Source organism: Mizuhopecten yessoensis, unplaced genomic scaffold, assembly GCF_002113885.1.
Source record: "Mizuhopecten yessoensis strain PY_sf001 unplaced genomic scaffold, ASM211388v2 scaffold399, whole genome shotgun sequence".
Lineage (NCBI taxonomy): Eukaryota > Metazoa > Mollusca > Bivalvia > Pectinida > Pectinidae > Mizuhopecten > Mizuhopecten yessoensis.
This window is the reverse complement of record NW_018403527.1, coordinates 60,143-80,129: the sequence shown is the minus strand read 5'-3', so window position 1 is coordinate 80,129 and position 19,987 is coordinate 60,143. Positions and strand designations below refer to the sequence as shown.

Sequence of the window (19,987 nt, the reverse complement as noted above, 5' to 3'; positions counted from 1 at the left end):
ATTTGTTTTTTTCAGATTAGTTCTTCACTTGTTTGTATTACTAGTTATTATTTGTAACCTATGTTAAATGATATATTTCATTATATAAAGGAAAAAGAATATGGTTTATATCTGCTTTGCCTGTTGCTGAATTCCTTTTGTATTTTGAAATCAAAGTCGCTTTTTCAATATGCTTGCCACTTTACAAACACAACTGACATACGGATGTCACCTGTAAGCTTGCTCTCTACCTGGGGGTTTGCTGATTAAGGATCTGATCGATTTAGATATTGACCGTACAGGTACAATTCATTTTGATGTACCTAAGTAGAAACGGTGAAATGGAGTCACCTGCCCGGGCACGCGAGTTTTCCGCGGGGTCTTTGGATTCCACCCTCAATTACGACCTCTTGTGTGCGTCTTTTTCCGGCTTTCCAGAGAATATATGCAGACATATTTTTAGATGATATAACATATCATTCAATTATTTAGTTTTTGTTGATAATTAGATCGAAACTCACCACATGTTGATATAACTATACAAGATCGGAATATATGATACACACCCATGCAAATATAAGTTCTACAAAACCAGATACTATGATATAACAATTGCTTAGTGATGTGGCTATTATTTCTATAACGCAAGAATATAAGAAGCATTCCTCGGTAAATGTAAACTCTATAACACCTCCCTATATGATGTATCGATAGAAACTTATTAGTTCCTCAACACCAGACCTTATAATGCACATTACAATGGTAACAAAACAAAAACAGCTTGCATTGTTCGACCAATACAATATATTAGAATTTGTAAATTAATTTCCTTCAATCGGATAAACACATAATAGCCGAGTTAATTATTGTACTTATATATTGCCATAAATACACATCCAATAAGTAAATTCTGGCACGAACTCATTATGATACAGCAGGAAGGGAAATTGTCGTTCCAACTAAAGTGAGTCAGATATATGTACCACGTTTGCCATGCCTGGAGTGTGACGTTCTCATGTGTTATGTCATTCAATCGATAAGAAAATTGCAGGCAAATCAGGGTATATGATAACAACAACCTACTGAAGTTCGTTAATAACTCATTCAGATATATCGACAATAGCAAACAAACGATTGACCGTGTCGATCGTATTTATTATTCCCCCTGAAGTAAAAGGCAGCTAAGCACTTAGCTTATTTTATGCATCTGGAGTCGTGCACATAACCACTTTATTTGAATAAATAAAAAATAGGTATCCACACCATGTGATTGTGCAGGTATGAGGCTTGCTTGGGCCAGTCTCCCCAGTACATTTCACTTTTCACCTGCTTTTATGTCCAGTGTGTAGCCATCACTAATGTTCANATATCTTAACTCATGTAAGACTATACATGCAACATGCAGCATGAATTTGCCTTTGAACTCTTTATAACTATGTTATTTTGTTAATATTAGTTTTTGACTTTAAGCAACATGGTAGATAGGATTTCTAACAACTAGCTTTGCTAACCTTGTTTTGAAGCCTACAAATGTCTGTGGTTTTGACAATTTTTGCCTTGTTGCAAATTTGAATTTATGTGTTTGTAGCATATTTTGGTACTTGTGTTCAACCAGTTAACACTGATGTAAACCTTAACAACTGCAGCTATTTAATTACATGCCTGTCTACATGATGTCAGCTTTAGCCGGCTTCATTATGTATCATAATTGCTTATAACTATGTCCCGCTGCATTTGTTGCTTAACTTGTTTCTTTCATAAAGTGATGCCACCTTTTACATGTTATACACTTGTATGTGCAAGGAAATATTTCTTTGCTTTTTTACTTGGCTTTGCCTTTCGCCTTTGCGGGGAAACCTTCAATGTTGCACATCTTGGTTTAGCGGCGGAGTTTGCCAACCCCCACTCTGGCTTATGGCCACCAACTAATGCTTTTGTTTTACTTTATATATGATAATGCTATGCTGTACTTGTCAGATGTTTGGCATCGTCATGTTTGAGTATTATTTGTTTGAAAATATAATAAAGGTCACCATACTGTGACCCTTTTCACTCATATATTCTTTTGGTTGTTTATGTTTTACCTAAACCATGACTAACAGGGACGGCCAATTACTAAGCTGTACGACTAGCGGGACGGTTTCAAATTTCCGATCGTGAACTTTCTCCTTCTTGATATAAACATCCCTGCTTCGCAAATATATGCCACAATCGATTAAGCTTACAAGAGCTAACTCCTAGTTTCATTACTTAAGAGACAGATGTCGGCTGCTGATGGACGAACTTACAACACATTATCTGTAATAAAGCAGGTCATTGATGAAAAATAAAGAAAGGTTACATAGTCGCCACAATGATTCCATTTAGAAATATGCTACATCTCTGTGAGATAGGAGTCTGATATTTATAATTATGTTCAGGAATATCCATTTTGTGTTATTGTCCCTACACAGTTCTCGCTAGAATTAGAGAAATGATTAGGTACAGTATGATAAAAATCAATGTACTTTTGTACTCAAAATACGGTAGTATGCTAGTTTGATGTGGGATATATTTGATGTCAATAGGATATTTTGCAGAGTTGCGACTATCTCCGCAATCAGTCTGAAAGAGTGGATTTTGTGCAACATTATCAATGATTTTACTGAAGTCTCCATAAATTTTCCAAGCAAGTTTCTAAACGTAATCAAGAACCTTTATGGAAATCTTTATTTATTTTACAATAATAATGAAACGGGAGACATCAAATAATATCAATCCCTCTCATCTGCCCTTATTTTTTATGGAAGCATGCAAGATTCTTAATGTAACAGGAAACTGGAGTACCGGGGGAACCTAGGAAGTCACGCAGATGACCCCATACCTGAAGCTTATGTGTACCTGGAAATCGAACCCCGGTTGTCATGTAACAAGCGAGTGCGCTATCCACTGTGCATTCGAACATTCATAGTATGCAGTGTGTATTTGTGAGATATTAATTATGCGAAATGTGTAGTTATTACTTATCTATCAGCTTTATTGAGATTGATGTGAAGTTCGAACGTTTGTTGTGGCTGCCAGTGTAACTACCGCCGAAGCAGTTTTATTTGTGTAACTATTTTTAACATGTTTTACATCAGTAACTGGACACTTGGCAGTATTAACTAATATATTCGGCATAGGTCGCTGTTTGCAGGTGAGGTCATATCTTAAATATGTATGGAAAGTCTTTCAAGAAAATAAAAGAAATGTAGATAAAAAACGGTGGAAATGTAAGCTGATAAGCATCAAGAAAACGCTAAGGATATTTGCGAAATTTATAATTTACGAAGAAATTTAAATGGGGCCATGTTTTGCAGATAATCAAATCAGTCGTTGGCGACAGCTGGCCAGGAGGAGTGTAATATCTAAGGTCATTTAAAAGGGGACAAACGTGACTCTAAGTAACTCGAAATAACAAAATACTTCATTTGTTAACGTGCTAAGTAAAGAAAACATTTAGGTCGTCGTCATGTATACCTTTAGCAATGTTACATTCAACCCAACTTTCCTGAAATATGTATAAGAGTTTTTTAAATGTGGCCACGTGTAAATAACGTATGCAAGACCATACATTGTGTGTTATTGAATACATGTAGCTGTTCGCGACCTAATGCATATAGATGTTCGCGACATAACAACGAAAAGCTTGATAGTACAGTGTGATTTACGATCTATAATGCATTATACTTATTAGACAACAGTTTGCCATTATTAACCTTTTGAACTTGTTGTTTTATAAATTAAGAATAAAATCTATCCATGCTCTCCATCAGGGTTTCTCAGGATATGCTTTTTCTTTGTGTGATATAAAAGACGATGGTTTTGATTATACTCATCAAATATATTTGTACATTTATCGATGTTAGGACGAGACATTACTTGAATTCGACTTTTACATGTCTGGTGTCATCGATGAAACAGGGGACGCTTACTTTTTCGGAGTACATCGTCTCATTTTCTTTTCATAGAAAGTTGAATTTATATCAACTCGAACGTTTGTAAATGTCTTTATGTAATTATTACCATTGCTAATATTTTGCCTAGTTTTATCGATTTGGAACAACACTTAAGTATTTTCCTGTTTTTCTTTTTACTAGAACGCGCTCGTAGAAATATTAGAATATTTTCTAATGTCACGATATCGCTTTCAATAATACGATATGGTCATATTTAATGATATGGTAAATGTGAGTTTTAACCTCTAATATACTCTTTGATAGATTTTTAAATAATTGAACCTACAATGTCTGCAGACACACTTTTGCCAAACTAATCGGAAACATTAAAAAAGGTTTTTATTCTGTGTTCAAATAAATTAAAAATGGTAAATACCCTGCTTTTATAAGCATAACTTTGTATTTTTTACAACAGTTATGAAACAAATTATGTCAAATGATTATATTAATCACCTTTTTGTTGGCCCAGTTGCTAACGCAATGGGGAACTTATTGTGGGAAGAAACCGGAGTACCCGAAAAAAAACACAAAGTGGTCGGGAAGATGGCCCATATCTTTTCACGGGGAATCGAATCACGGCCGTCTTGGTGAAAAGGCGAGTGCGCGATGTACTCTGCCATCCGCTCGCCGTGGCTTTACCATGGTTGTTACACGTCTTTAGTCACTGGTGGTTTCAAGGTCACCCCGACGGTTCCTGTTGTCTGCCCCACGAATCCAGATTCCGTAGACCGACGACTCGGGATATTTGCATTTATACAAATACGATATTTTTATTCTATATCAAAAACAATATAAATTATTAAATTTATATCTTCTAATTATAATCATTCTATAAATATGGTTAGTACCCTATGCCATCTCTATTTGACCTTAAACCAATAAACACCTGCCTTTATGCTACATTTCATAACACAAGCAGAACTAGGTACAACTATCATGTTTACTGCTACCACGCTTTCTCCGAATTTATCAAAGTCCCTTTTATCTCTCCCGGTGTAGAGGTTTATGTCTGTTACAAGAACATCAAATGGACACGATGGGTATAGAAAATGGGGTATTGAACAAATCTGTTTTTACTTTAAATAGACAACGTTTGAGTGGAAACACATAAATACATGTACGACATTTAAACCAAACATCATACGATAATGACAATGTGATACTTCCTGTGTGAATTTAAGTCTCTTCTGTACAAACCACAGCTAGATACATGTAGTTTATTTGTTATCAGGACGTATGTTGTAATATGTCGTTACTTAAAACCATTATTAATGATAGCGCATCCATTGTGATATGCGTAATCAATAAATAAATAGACTGATATGCTACTATAAAGCAAAGAAAAAATAACGCAAAAGAGGATGGTTTGTTACTAAGCAAGAAAGGCCAGGCAAAACAGAAGAGGTATGTATGTTACTAAGGAAAACACGAATGTTAAAACAGAAGAGGATAGTATGGTACTAAGGAAAAAACGAAAGTTAAAACAGAAGAGGATAGTATGGTACTAAGGAAAACACGAAAGTTAAAACAGAAGAGGATAGTATGGTACTAAGGAAAAAACGAAAGTTAAAACAGAAGAAGATAGTATGGTACTAAGGAAAAAACGAAAGTTAAAACAGAAGAGGATAATATGTTACTAAGGAAAAAGGAAAGTTAAAACAGAAAAGGATAATATGTTACTAAGAAAAAAAGGAAAGGAAAAAGAAAAAGGATAGTATGTTACTAAGGAAAAGGAAAATTAAAAGAAAAAGGATAGTATGTTACTAAGGAAAATGGAAAGTTAAAACAGAAGAGGATAATACAGTTGTGTGACCGCACAATGCACCAAAAACAACGTGCGCACACCGTGCATACATCGTTCACACACCGTCCGCACATCGTCCACACATGGTGCGCACAACTGTGCGATTTGACAATCGTTCGCCCCGTTATGCGCTTTTCTCCGCACAACTGTGCGATTGGGTACAATTTGTAGATCAATATTACGGAAATCTTGTATGCAATAATGAAAACTGTATGTATTATTGTAATTTCTAATCACAGTAATGAAGGTTATGTACAGTTTTAAAATGCGTGTAACACAGCATTACAGAGTTACCGGGGTTTGACCGGGCCTGTACCTGACACATATAGCTGATATGCGATACCGTATGACCGTAATGAAAACACAGCTGAACGTTTAGTATTTATTATTTGCATTCGGTTTGTCTATAGCTCCCCTTCACCTGTTTTCACACCCCTGGCCCTACCCGACGGAATACGTAAGCGCCCCGGGCGGGGAAAAACTACCGTCCAGGTTCATGCAAGGCGAGTGGCTATGCTTACCTGTATACGGGATTTTGTTGTGATTTCACAGGTGTCAGTTAAGGTCATTCAAAAAATACCGAAAACACAATTTCTAAATTTAAGAAAGTAAAGATATAAAGATAAGTTTATAGGTGTAGGTAGAATATAGAAACATACGTCAAAATCAAGGTTAATATGTTTAAATACGAAACCTTATATATTGTTAAGCATTCCTCAATTTACACCAACCACGATTGTTATCGCACAACGTTCCTCCATCGTGCACACATATGTGCGGAAGATATGATCGCCCAAATTTGTATCGTTCGCACATCGTGCAAACATCGTGCACACATCGTGCACACACCGTGCACACATCGTGCCCACACCGCACATCGTGTAACGTTGTGCGATCCCACAACTGTGTGTATGCTACTAAAAAAATAAGAAAGTTAAAACAGAAGAGGATAGTATGTAACTAAAGAAAATATAAAAAGTTAAAACAGAAGAGGATATTATGTTACAAAAGAAAATAAGAAAAAAGCTAAAACAGAATAGGCATATATGCTGCAGCTGAGGATTGGAAAGTTAAAACAGGGACGGTTTGTACTAGTATGTTACTATTGAGGGATGATAAGTTACATCAGGGGTGATGGGTACATGTATGTTACTACTGAGGGATGAAAAGTTAAAATATAGGAGACTGGTATGTAACTACTGGGAGATGGAAAGTTAAAATAGGGCAGGTTAGACTGGTATGTTACTACTGAGGGATACAGTTTTGAAACAAGAGGCTGGTATGTAACTGCTGATGAATGAATAGCTGAAACAGAAAAAGTTAGTATGTTATTTTAGAGGGAATTGAAGGTTAAAAAAGAAAAAGCTAGTATGTTATTTCAGAAGGAAATGAAGGTTAAAAAAGAAAAAGCTGGTATGTTATTACAGAGGGAAATGAGGGTTAAAACAGAAAAAAGCTGGTATATTATTACAGAGGGAAATGAAGGTTAAAACAGAAAAAGCTGGTATGTTATTACATAGGGAATGAGGGTTAAAACAGAAAAAGCTGGTATATTATTACAGAGGGAAGTAAAGGTTAAAACAGAAAAAGCTGGTATGTAATTACAGAGGGAAATTAAGGTTAAAACAGAAAAAAGCTGGTATGTTATTACATAGGGAAATGAAGGTTAAAACAGAAAAAGCTGGTATGTTATTACATAGGAAAATTAAGGTTAAAACAGAAAAAAGCTGGAATGTTATTACATAGGGAAATGAAGGTTAAAACAGAAAAAGCTGGTATGTTATTACATATGGAAATGAAGGTTAAAACAGAAAAAGCTGGTATATTATTACATAGGGAATGAGGGTTAAAACAGAAAAAAGCTGATATGTTATTACAGAGGGAAATGAAGATTGAAACGGAAAAAGCTGGTACGTTATTTTAGAGGGAAATAAAGGTTACAACAGAAAAAGCTGGTGTGTTATTTCAGAGGGAAATGAAGGTTACAACGGAAAAAGCTGGTATGTTATTACAGAGGGAAATGAAGGTTAAAACACAACAAACTGGTACATTTTTAAGCTACTACTGAAAAATGGGAAGTTAACGATCGGGAAAATAGAGTAATCTAGTCAAGGGACTTAAAGGGACTCTCTAGTAAAATAACAATAAATATAATAAGACAACCTGAAAATCAAGTCTACACTAAAAACATGTATCTCCTAACGAAAATGTATACAGTTAGCAATGACATGAACTGAAGCCAACGTCCAGTGTAGTCTGTTTCATCGTTTGGAAAGCCGGTGATAAAAGTAGCTACGACCGAAATAGGGCAATATCCGGATTGAAGCACTACGCTGTCGACCGACAACACCACAGTGTCCGTTATGAGTCTTGAGTTCACACATAACACATATTTTACACAATACATCGCAATTTGTCTTTTGATTAGTGGCTGGGTTCATTATATACATACTTATTAATTTGTCTTTTGATTAGTGGCTGGTTTTTTATATACATACATATCAATTTGTTTTTTGATTAGTGGATGGGTTCATTATATACATACTTATCAATTTGTCTTTTGATTAGTGGCTAGGTTTATTATATATATACTTTACTCATTATCAATTCGAAATTGATCAGAAGTCATATAGTTTTAAAATTAGTAAATGTCTGTTTAACAGTAGTTGAGACCGTTTGGATTTCCATTGTTTCGGCTCCTCTCATCATCTATGAATCCAATAAAGACGAAACAGCTGTAGGTTGCAGTGTAATTAATTGTGACCTACTACTTGTTTTGCCATTTATTTTAGGAGCGATTACATGTGTGATTCTTACACCTATCTTTTAAGATACAAGGTGGTATACTCTGTTGGTAGAATAATAAGTATCATAATATCAGATCTTTCTGTTCACATTTGGTTTTGAATAAAAACGAACAGGTTCAATTAGAGCATGCACTCAACACTCAATTATAACGATGTTTGATAACCTATTAGTCGCTGCTTACAGGCGTGGTTACATCTATTGAGAAGAGAGAAAAGTAATAGTAAGAAGACGTAAACCTTGGGTAATAGAACAATGCTCACTATAATCGGACTCCACCTCCCTCCCACTATATGCTTGGTCACATCTATGAAAAAAGAGAGAAAACATGTTACAAATGTTTGAAATACATAAACCTTTCAAAATGGAACAAGGCAATTGGTAGGAGAGCAAAAATATTCTAAAACAGACATAGTCATGTGGAAATAAAGTAAGGCTCATAATAGTCCATCACAACCTCCATCCACTCCTTGATCCATGAGTAACTGTACTGCAATAACTCAATCCCATCCCTTCCATTACAGCAATCGCCAGATTTATTTAAAAGATTGAAATACAGACGTAAACCTTGGGGAACAGAACAAGGCTCACAGTGAACCTACCCCATCTTCCTCCACTACCTGATCAATTGGTTACTGTATTAATATGCCAGAAAGGAGTCTCGAAATAATTCGGGTCGTGAAGAATAGGAGTAACCATTTTGTTTATCGATTTCTTTGTTAAGGTGTAATCACACTGTGTGTGTCTTACGTTCATCGTTTAAGTTACAAAGTTGTTCACTCTGTTGGTGGATTATTTTAATACCGAGTTAGTCGTAACTCCTGTGGCCACATTTGTTTTCTCTTTTGATTAGTGGCTGGGTTCATTATATACATACTTATCAATTTGTCTTTGGATTAGTGGCTGGGTTCATTATATACATACATAACAATTTGTCTTTTGATTAGTGGCTCGTTTTTTATATACATACATATCAATTTGTTTTTTGATTACTGACTGTGTTCATTATATACATACTTATCAATTTGTCTTTTGATTAGCGGCTGGGTTCATTATATACATACTTATCAATTTGTCTTTTGATTAGTGGCTGTGTTCATTATATACACACTTATCATTTTGTCTTTTGATTAGTGCCTGTGTTCATTACATACATACTTATCAATTTGTCTTTTGATTAGTGACTGTGTTCATTATATATATACTTATCAATTTGTCTTTTGATTAGTGGCTGGGTTCATTATATACATACTAATCATTTTGTCTTTTGATTAGTGACTGTGTTAATTATATACATACTTATCAATTTGTCTTTTGATTAGTGGCTGTGTTCCTTATATACATACTTATCAATTTGTCTTTTGATTACTGACTGTGTTCATTATATACATACTTATCAATTTATCTTTTGATTAGCGGCTGGGTTCATTATATACATACTTATCAATTTGTTTTTTGATTAGTGACTGTGTTCATTATATATATACTTATCAATTTGTCTTTTGATTAGTGGCTGTTTTTTTATATACATACATATCAATTTGTCTTTTGATTAGTGGCTGGGGTCATTATATACATACTTATCAATTTGTCTTTTGATTAGTGGCTGTTTTTTATATACATACTTATCAAATTTTCTTTTGATTAGTGGCTGTGTTCATTATATACATACTTATCAATTTGTTTTTTGATTAGTGACTGTGTTCATTATATACATACTTATCAATTTGTCTTTTGATTAGTGGCTGGGTTCATTATATACATACTAATCATTTTGTCTTTTGATTAGTGACTGTTTGTTATATTCATACATATCAATTTGTCTTTTGATTAGTGACTGTTTGTTATATTCATACATATCAATTTGTCTTTTGATTAGTGGCTGTGTTCATTATATATATACTTATCAATTTGTCTTTTGATTTGTGGCTGTTTTTTTATATACATACATATCAATTTGTCTTTTGATTAGTGGCTGGGTTCATTATATACATACTTATCAATTTGTCTTTTGATTAGTGACTGTTTTTTATATTCATACATATCAATTTGTCTTTTGATTAGTGACTGTGTTAATTATATACATACTTATCAATTTTTCTTTTGATTAGTGGCTGCGTTCATAATGTACATACTTATCAATTTGTCTTTTGATTAGTGGCTAGGATCATTATATATATACTTTACTCATTATCAATTCGAAATTAAAATTAGTATAATTAAGGTGTTATCGAACCTTCCCGTCTGTTTAACAGTAGTTGAGACCGTTTGGATTTCCATTGTTTCGGCTCCTATCATCACCTATGAATCCAATAAAGACGAAACAGCTGTAGGTTGCAGTGTAATTAATTGTGACCTACTACTTGTTTGCCATTTATTTTAGGAGCGATTAGATGTGTGAGTCTTACACCTATCTTTTAAGATACAAGGTGGTATACTCTGTTGGTAGATAACTGTGTCCCCCTTAGGTGTTCGGTTACCTTGATGACAACAATTTCCCCTTCTAAGTAGTGGCAGAATTCTTAATATATACATACGTTACTTATCATAAATTATAAATTGATCAGAAATCAGGTAATTTGTTTTCACCAGCATGTTAAAAATTAACAAAAAGTGCCTTTACGTAGGAGGGCTTCCATACACCGCACTCTCTTTCATGGCTTCAATACAACTCACTCTGATTCATGGCTTCCATACATCTCACTCTCTTTCATAAACTATATCGATTTATAACTTTTATTTTATATCAACTATTTGTTTTTGATTTTATATGAAGCCTACCTATGTTTTTTTATCCTCTCTTCGCTCACCTTTTTTCATTTTTATTATCAAGGAGTTGATTTTCACTTTTTGGCCCCTAGTATTAATGATGTAGAAGGGCGAAACAGCTGTTTGTTGCAGTGTAGTTCATTTATGTCATATTGTATCCATACCCACTTTTTAAAGATTGTTTCGGTGCAAACATACATGTGTGTCTAACGTTCGTTCGTCTTTAAACGCATACATTGTGAATTCCTTGCGAAGACATAATATAAAAAATGTTATTCAAAAATTTCTCGGTGTGGAAGAGCATCATTCCTTTGATTACTGTTGGTTAATTTGTGCAATAAGGAGGCTGGTCTGCTGGTGGACCATCTGTCCCCGAGGCTGGCCGTTTGAAACTCGAACTTATTCTGGCAGTGTTAGCATGAAGTAGTAGTTAAAGTATAAAGTATCTGTTGTAACCAGAATTTGTTAATTCAGTAAAATGTTTACTTAAGCTTTTGCATTCATTTGTTTGTATTACTAGTAATTATTTGTAACCTATGTTAAATGATATATTGCATTATATAAAGATAAAGAATAAGGCTTATATCTGCATTGCCTGTTGCTGAATTCCTTTTGTAGTTTGAAATCAAAGTCATTTTTTCAATATGCGTGCCACTTTACAAACACAAGTGACATAGGAATGTCACCTGTAAGCTCGCTCTCTACATGGGGGTTTGTTGATTAAGGATCTGAACGATTTAGATACCGTACAGGTACAATTTTTTTATGTACTAAAGTAGAAACGGTGGAATGGGTTCACCTTGCCCGGGCACGCGAGTTTTCCGCGGGGTCTTTTTATTCCACCCTCAATTTCGACCTCTTGTGTGCGTCTTTTTCGGCTTTCCAGAAGATCGGAATATATGATATACACCCAGGTAAATATAAGTTCTACAAAACCAGACACTATTATATATCAATTGCTAATTGATATGGCTATTCATTCTATAACGCAAGAAAACATGAAGTACTCCTCGGTAAATGTAAATTCTATAACACCACACTATGATGTATCGAAATTAAAGTATTAGTTCTTCAACACCAGACCTTATAATGCACATTACAATGGTAACCAAAAAAACAACAGCTTGTATTGTTCGACCAATACAATATATTAGAATTTGTATAATAATTTCCTTCAATCGGATAAACACATAATAGCTGAGTTAATTAGTGTACTTACAAATTGCAATCAATACACATCCAATAAGTAAATTCTGGCACAAACTCATTATGGTACAGCAGGAAGGGAAATTGTCGTTTCAACTAAAGTGAGTCAGATATACGTACCACTTTTTGAATAAATGTAGGTGTTCGCGACCTAATAAAGAAAAGCTTGATGAATGTGTTATTTGATAGCTCAATCTTAACCAGAAAGTTAAGTGTGATTAGTTATCTAAAGTATTTTTCACTTATCACACAACGGTTTGACATTATTAACCTTTGAACTTGAGTTTGTTTAAATTGACATTAAATCAACTTTGTAAATCCATGTTGATTACTTAAAATTTCGATTAAATAACTAGAAATTTCGAGATAATTTCACGAAATTTTGAGTTTGTAAGTCGCAGTTTTGAGTAACACATTATTTACAATGCATGGTTAGTATAATGAATCTTGCCAAGTCCTCCAATTTCACATTCAGATATATTGACGATTTCTTTGAATAACAAGAAATTAATTGACCACATCGATCGTATATGAATTGTACCCTCCAGCGCTTGAAATCAATGACACCACAGTTGCTTCAAGTTCAGCCGCTTTTCTCGATCTTTACTTACAGCATAACCAACAAGGACGTCCAGCGGGACAATTTCAATATTCTGATCGTGAACTTTTCCTTTCTGGATAGCAACATTCCTGCTTGCCTAGTTTTTTGATGATTACATTTAAGCAGTTGATTCAGTACTGAAGAACTTATCAATATCATTAAATCCGTGATTCGACTACTGGTATATAACCTGACAACACTGGATTTCTAAATATCAGGCTGCGGAAGACTATGGATACGTTTTTATGGTCGCCATCAGGATCCTCCAAGAGCATATGCATTTTTTGAGTGATATGAAGGTCGGCGGTTTTGATTATGCTCATTAAATATCCCTGTGAATTTGTTTTACTATCGATGTGAGGACGTGACATTATTGTGATTAATCTTAGATGTACATGGCGCGGTTAAACCTAAGACGCTTTTCCTTGCGGTCTACTTGTACACTTTTCCTTTGTTCATATTATGTCCAAAATTTATCGATTTTGAGTTAGATTTTTTATTTTTTTTCACACTTCGGTATTTTTGTTGTTGTTTTTATATTTATTATAAATATAGCTTTTAAAATTTAAAATTGTTATTACGTTTCTGATGTATAATTCCATTTGTTCCAATTACAATTCATAATTTGCCCGTGTGTCCTGTAGTAGTAGTTAAATGTTCTGGGAGTTTGTGGTATGATTATTTGTTCGCACATGTATGATTGAGTTAAAAGTCCTGTGTTTTAATAGTTTGTGTGTAAGGATTACTGGCCTAGACAATTGTATCTTTAGGAGAACGCTTTGTGTTCGTAAGTAAAATTGCGATGTGTGAGAAAAGTATGATACGTCAAGTTAAAGATAAATGGTTGGATTGTCCTCTTGCTAATGGAAAATTACCTCTGCAGGTGTCAATATTGTGGCGGTAGACGTACGTGTGCTCATTCCCATGTGTTGGGATCACGCTTTGATCTTATTATCGTCCCTCGAAAGAATCACTCATCCTTCGAATTCGAGGATTTGTTTTAATCTTTTAGGATCTTAAGGACGTAAATAGAGCGTTTATAAAAATAATAGAGTAAGTGACTGAGGGTCTGGCCCTTGTGGCTCATAGGCTGGTTACAGTCAACTAGTGGTTAGGAAGTTAAAAAAAATGAACACAACAAATCTCAAGAACATCTAATTTTCATTTTCTTTATAGATTTGGTGAGACAGATCAGATGGATGTGTTTTAAGGATTTTGCTTTGCTTTTAAAGTCGTTTTGACGAATATTTGTATTTTTCTTTAACCACGTGATAAGTTAACCAAACTTTGAGGACCCGGAGTCTGGTGTCTGTAAATGTAGTTACTGGATAAGTTAACCAAACTTGGAGGACCCGGGGACTGGTGTCTGTAAGTGTAGATACGTCACCTTTGACTATTGTTAAGAAACATTGATTAGAAACATTTATTCGTGTTGTTAATTCATTAAACTAGAAAGGGTCCTTTACATATCACTATTTGTTTAATGTTTAGAGAAAACCTACGAAACTACCAGCTACGGTGTTACGAGTGACTGTCCTGCTTCAATACCTTGGCACATGTATTAGATATATGTCTTTAACATGAAGGAAGTTGTTGACGAAATGACAACGTTGTTCTGGAAAGCGTTAACAAAACTGTCACGAGAACGTAATTTATTGCTATTAACTTATATTAGTTTGACAGTTTAGTTCAATTAAAAAAAATACCAAAAATGCCAATGCTATCACAATCAAAAGAACAAGTACTTATCTGGATGTTAGACATTAATGCGTAATTATAGAAATATTGGGTGGTCGGGTGGTGCAGTTGATAGCGCACTTGCCTTTCACCAAGGCGACCGGGGTTCGATACCCCGATCGGACGTGAAAAGGTTGGAGTCATCTGCCCGACTACGTGGGTTTTCTCCGGGTATGCCGTTTTCCTTCCACACTAAGACCCCCCACGTGCTAACATCAGGGCCAACAAGGGTGATTATATACGTTGAAATAACTTGTTTCATAATTGTGGTAAAATAAATAAAGTTTATATTATAACTATAGAAATATTGCCGATAGCATAAATCCCAAAGGTTTTGTTCATTAACATTGAACACATTTTTTTAACGTTTGTTGTGTTGGTTTTCATCGAAAATACATTACCTTGTTACTTATAACTCAGGGATATAATACAGTTGGTCAAATACATGATTGTCTAATACTTAGTCCTTATTATACTATTCTTGTTGTTATCTGACTATGATGTCACCTCTATCTCCTTTGACTGACTGACATACGTCCTATAAATGTTGTTTTAACAAAATATAAGTATGAAATTGATGCACAACTGTACTGTTTCTTTGATTTAAAGGGGGAAAATACGATGTCTAAGTGCCATCGAGTCTTAATTTTGTTTTGTACTAATATGTTACTAACTGTTTACTTCGAGGGGTGTCTGTAACATGTTTGGGGACATGCTGATAACTTGGAGGGGTGTCTGTGACATGTTTGGGGACATGCTGATAACTTCGAGGGGTGTCTGTGACATGTTTGGGGACATGCTGATAACTTCGAGGGGTGTCTATAACATGTTTGGGGACATGCTGATAACTTCGAGGGGTGTCTGTGACATGTTTGGGGACATGCTGATAACTTCGAGGGGTGTCTGTGACATGTTTGGGGACATGCTGATAACTTCGAGGGGTGTCTGTAACATGTTTGGGGACATGCTGATCACTTGGAGGGGTGTCTGTGACATGTTTGGGGACATGCTGATAACCTCGAGGGGTGTCTGTGACATGTTTGGGGACAGGCTGATAACTTCGAAGGGTAGCTGTAACATGTTGCTGGAGACGTGCCGGTCTCATGTTTATTACTAGCCTTTCTCTCAGTGATATAATTAATTCCGAATTATGTAGATATCCAACACTCACAGTCAGTGAAAAAGTCCTGACAAACATCAGACGCTCATGGTTTTCAACTCTAACATATAATTCCAAAGTATTCATGTGCATGCATTTAATATATACTCCATAATCAGATCAGTCACAGTACACACTACACATTATAGTCATTTGTATCTGAAATTCTTATTTTAGTTTACATTAATTCAATGATGAATGGATGGTTTCGCAGTATCTTGATTTTTTCTATTCTAACCTGATGGACAAGCAAACGAGATAATATTATTGATATATCAGTTAAACATTGTATGATTTAGTTCATTTTCTATTGGGTATAAAAAGCGCTCTATAAAATCACGGTGACATTATTACTGTTCCAAACTTGCTATTGCAACAAAACTGTTCTTTCTCATACTGCGGAAGGTAATACAGAGGTTATTCCGGCAGATGTCGTTTATCGAGGTACAGCGGGATTGCTCATACCTTTAAAAGACAGAAAAAATCACCATTAAGTATTTAAAGCGGTATTCTATACTATTTTTTGTATTTGTTGATATTTAAACATTGAGGAATAGTGAAATGCAGTATGTAGAGCAAATCTGTACATGTATACACTATTACATTTTTAAATATAATAAAAAGGCTCTTTATGTTATAAATAACTAATTTTGAGTGGATTTCGAAGCAAATTAAATATATATCGTTTGACGTAAATAGTGAATCATTTTGCATGCAAAAAGCATCCTGTTTAAGCAACTCATTCTGATATAACACATCTGACTGCAAAAGCTTGAGAAGTAAATTTCTACGTACAAAATGTATAATATACTCAATATAGAAGTACAATATACAAAAATGTAGTAGGACAAATACTTAATAGTAAAGGTAATACACACACAGTAGTATACGCAATGCACACACAGTAATATATGTATATATATACTACGTAATACACAAACAGTAGTATACGTTAAACACAAACAGCAGTATACGTAGCACACAAACAGTAGTATACGTAATACACAAACAACAGTATACGTAATACGCAATCAGCAGTATACGTAGCATACAAACAGTAGTATAGGTAGTACACAAACAGATGTATACGTGATACACAAACAGCAGTATACGCAATACACAAACAGCAGTATACGTAACGCAAAAATAGCAGTAAACGTAATACACAAACAGTATTATACGTAACACACAAGCAGCAGTAAACGTAATACACAAACAGCAGTATACGTAACACACAAACAGCAGTAAACGTAATACACAAACAGTAGTATACGTAACACACAAACAGCATTAAACGTAACACACAAACAGCGGTATACGTAACACACAAACAGTAGTATACGTAACACATAAACAGTTGTATACGTAATACACAAACAGCAGTATACGTAACACACAAACAGCAGTATACGTAATACACAAACAGCAGTAAACGTAACACACAAACAGCAGTAAATGTAATACACAAACAGCAGTATACGTAATACGCAAACAGCAGTATACGTAACATACAAACAGTAGTATACGTAACACACAAACAGCAGTAAACGTAATACACAAATAGTAGTTTACGTAATATTCAAACTTGCAATAGGGTTATATTTTAACAGTCGTTATTTAGCTTATTGTATGAGTTCAAAATCACTACTTTTTGAATCAGACAATTACCTTGAGAGTTACCTGAATGTTTAACAACTTGTACCGTTTGAGGTTGCACGCTAGACGTGTCGCATTTGTCACAGCAATACGGAATTATAACGCTCAGGATTCCAATCAGTAAACCGAATCCTATTATAGATCCAATCACTATTCCTGCGATTGCGCCTCCGGATCTGAAAGTGTCGATATTTTCGGAATAAGAATAATCAATTTGGTATGAATAATAAAGGCTAATTTTGTTTTGAACACAAACAGGAATTGTGGGCTTTCGAAACGTCTATTTCCTTTGTCAAGCAAAGAGTGTAAATAAGCGGTGTCTCGACTTTAAACGGATGAAAACAAGTCACTCAGCCACAGTCGGCGGAATCAGTAAAGTTAGCTGTCAAAAAGTATAGAGACATTTCGCTCAATTGCACTCTAATACTACAGGCAGTCCCTCGAATTCCTGTTTGTGTTTCAAAACAAACTTAGCCTTTAGTGTCGATGTTTGTATAAGTATAAGTCCTCTTAATTTGTAATATATATATATGATAACGAAAGAGACATTGCTTGTGTATTATATAATTTTAGAATTAATATAATGTTCTAACGAAAATAATAACTGAGTTGATAACATAATAAACTTTTAACCCCGCATCCTGGAGTCGAGGTAACGTATATGATACATACAACAGTTACATATATCAGATATAACAATGAGCAATTGAATCCTAATGATAATGATAAAAAAATCGTCCAGACACAAGAATAGTATTTTAACTAATGTAATAAGAAATTCACCTTGAATCGATTAAAATGCTTTCTTTTATCTACATAATAGTGTTGAGAATGTTTGCTTAACCGGTATTGCAATATAACAATATTTTATAGTATGTCTCGTTATAATATTTCACATCATTTCTCGTTATAATATTTACTATCATAAACTGTAATTCGTTATAATGTCATATCTCGTTATAATATTCAATAAAATATTTCGTTATAATATCATATCTCGTAATATTATCTAATGTCATATTTCGTACAAATTTATATTATAAATCATGACTACGTCACTAAGAGTTCGACTACAATTTGTAAAATATTGTTATTGTTACATTTTAATCTAATTTGCATTGACCGATAACATGCAGATTTGAAAGACTTAACCGTAATGAGTAAAATTAAACAATAATAATATCTTATCGATTTTGTAAATATGAATATTAAAAGTATCCTTTCAAATATTACCTCCTTCTAAATGATACTTAGGCAAAACATATTTTGTCAACCGGTTTATATATACCGTATGAACCAATCGCTTTCCGTTTGATGTTGAGTATTTTATGAAGTGTGCTAATCTTGATAATCTATTGTTTTGTAGCTTTGTACAGAAACAATTTGACTGGATATTACAGGAGTTTCAAAATAAAACTGAAACCTAGAAATTATCTTATAAATCAAGTAGCGTTTTCTTTGTTATACGAACGTTAATTATAACAGCTATAGATGATTTGGTATGCATACTTACAGCGAACCGCTTGCAGCGGCACTAGCACCACGAATAACGCTCCCCCAACCCATGTCAGCTCACACCACGCTCCCTACAGACTGTGACAATCATAGAGTGAATGCATAAAACATTACTCAGAGATCGGCGTCTGTCGTGATGGATGGCCCACGTGACTCTCAGTGATAAGAATGGTGACGAGAAAGTCAAGGTTGAAGTTACTACCGGGTTTTATTAAACTCCAAACTATCACGCATGTATAACGCAGCATAACACTCTTTTGTTTCAAATCAAATCGACGGGAAAAAGAATTTTAATTAGAACTTGCCAGTATGCAGTGTAAAACGAGCAAAACAGTTTCTTTTTAACCTCTTGAATTACTTAAAATGTGCAAAGCTCACAATCAGAACGATTCATCGACCTAATCCTGATTATGTATTAAATTAGTTTTTGCAAATCGTTCCAGGGTTCATTTTGTATGTTGACGGTACTTTACATTTTCGAGTTGAAAAACCAAATTGCGACTGAAAATGAAGCTTGTGGATTTCAGGCGAAATATTGAAGACAGTGCCTTTCAACAAGGCAGGATGTGCAAAGCTGCTGAACATACAAAAACTCACGCTCAGGCAGCGGACATGATGAATCTTCTCAGGTTTTTATCGATTCTCGTATATTTAAATGAATTATAGATACAAATTATGAGACATATATAATTATCTATGAATAGAACAAGTACATATTCCTACAGCGTCAGAAATGGTGAAAACGAGCAGCTTGGTTTGCACCATATAGTAGAAGGTCT

General features: G+C 34.4%; 1 long non-coding RNA gene across 1 annotated transcript; it reads right to left on the bottom strand.

The window, feature by feature from the left end:
* Positions 1-16,130: 16,130 nt before the first annotated feature.
* On the bottom strand, positions 16,131-19,311 carry LOC110447579. The gene is made up of 3 exons (XR_002462613.1): positions 19,207-19,311; positions 17,706-17,869; positions 16,131-16,502 (listed from the first exon to the last, which is right to left on the bottom strand). It is a non-coding gene; the product is annotated as an uncharacterized LOC110447579 (long non-coding RNA).
* Positions 19,312-19,987: the final 676 nt, after the last annotated feature.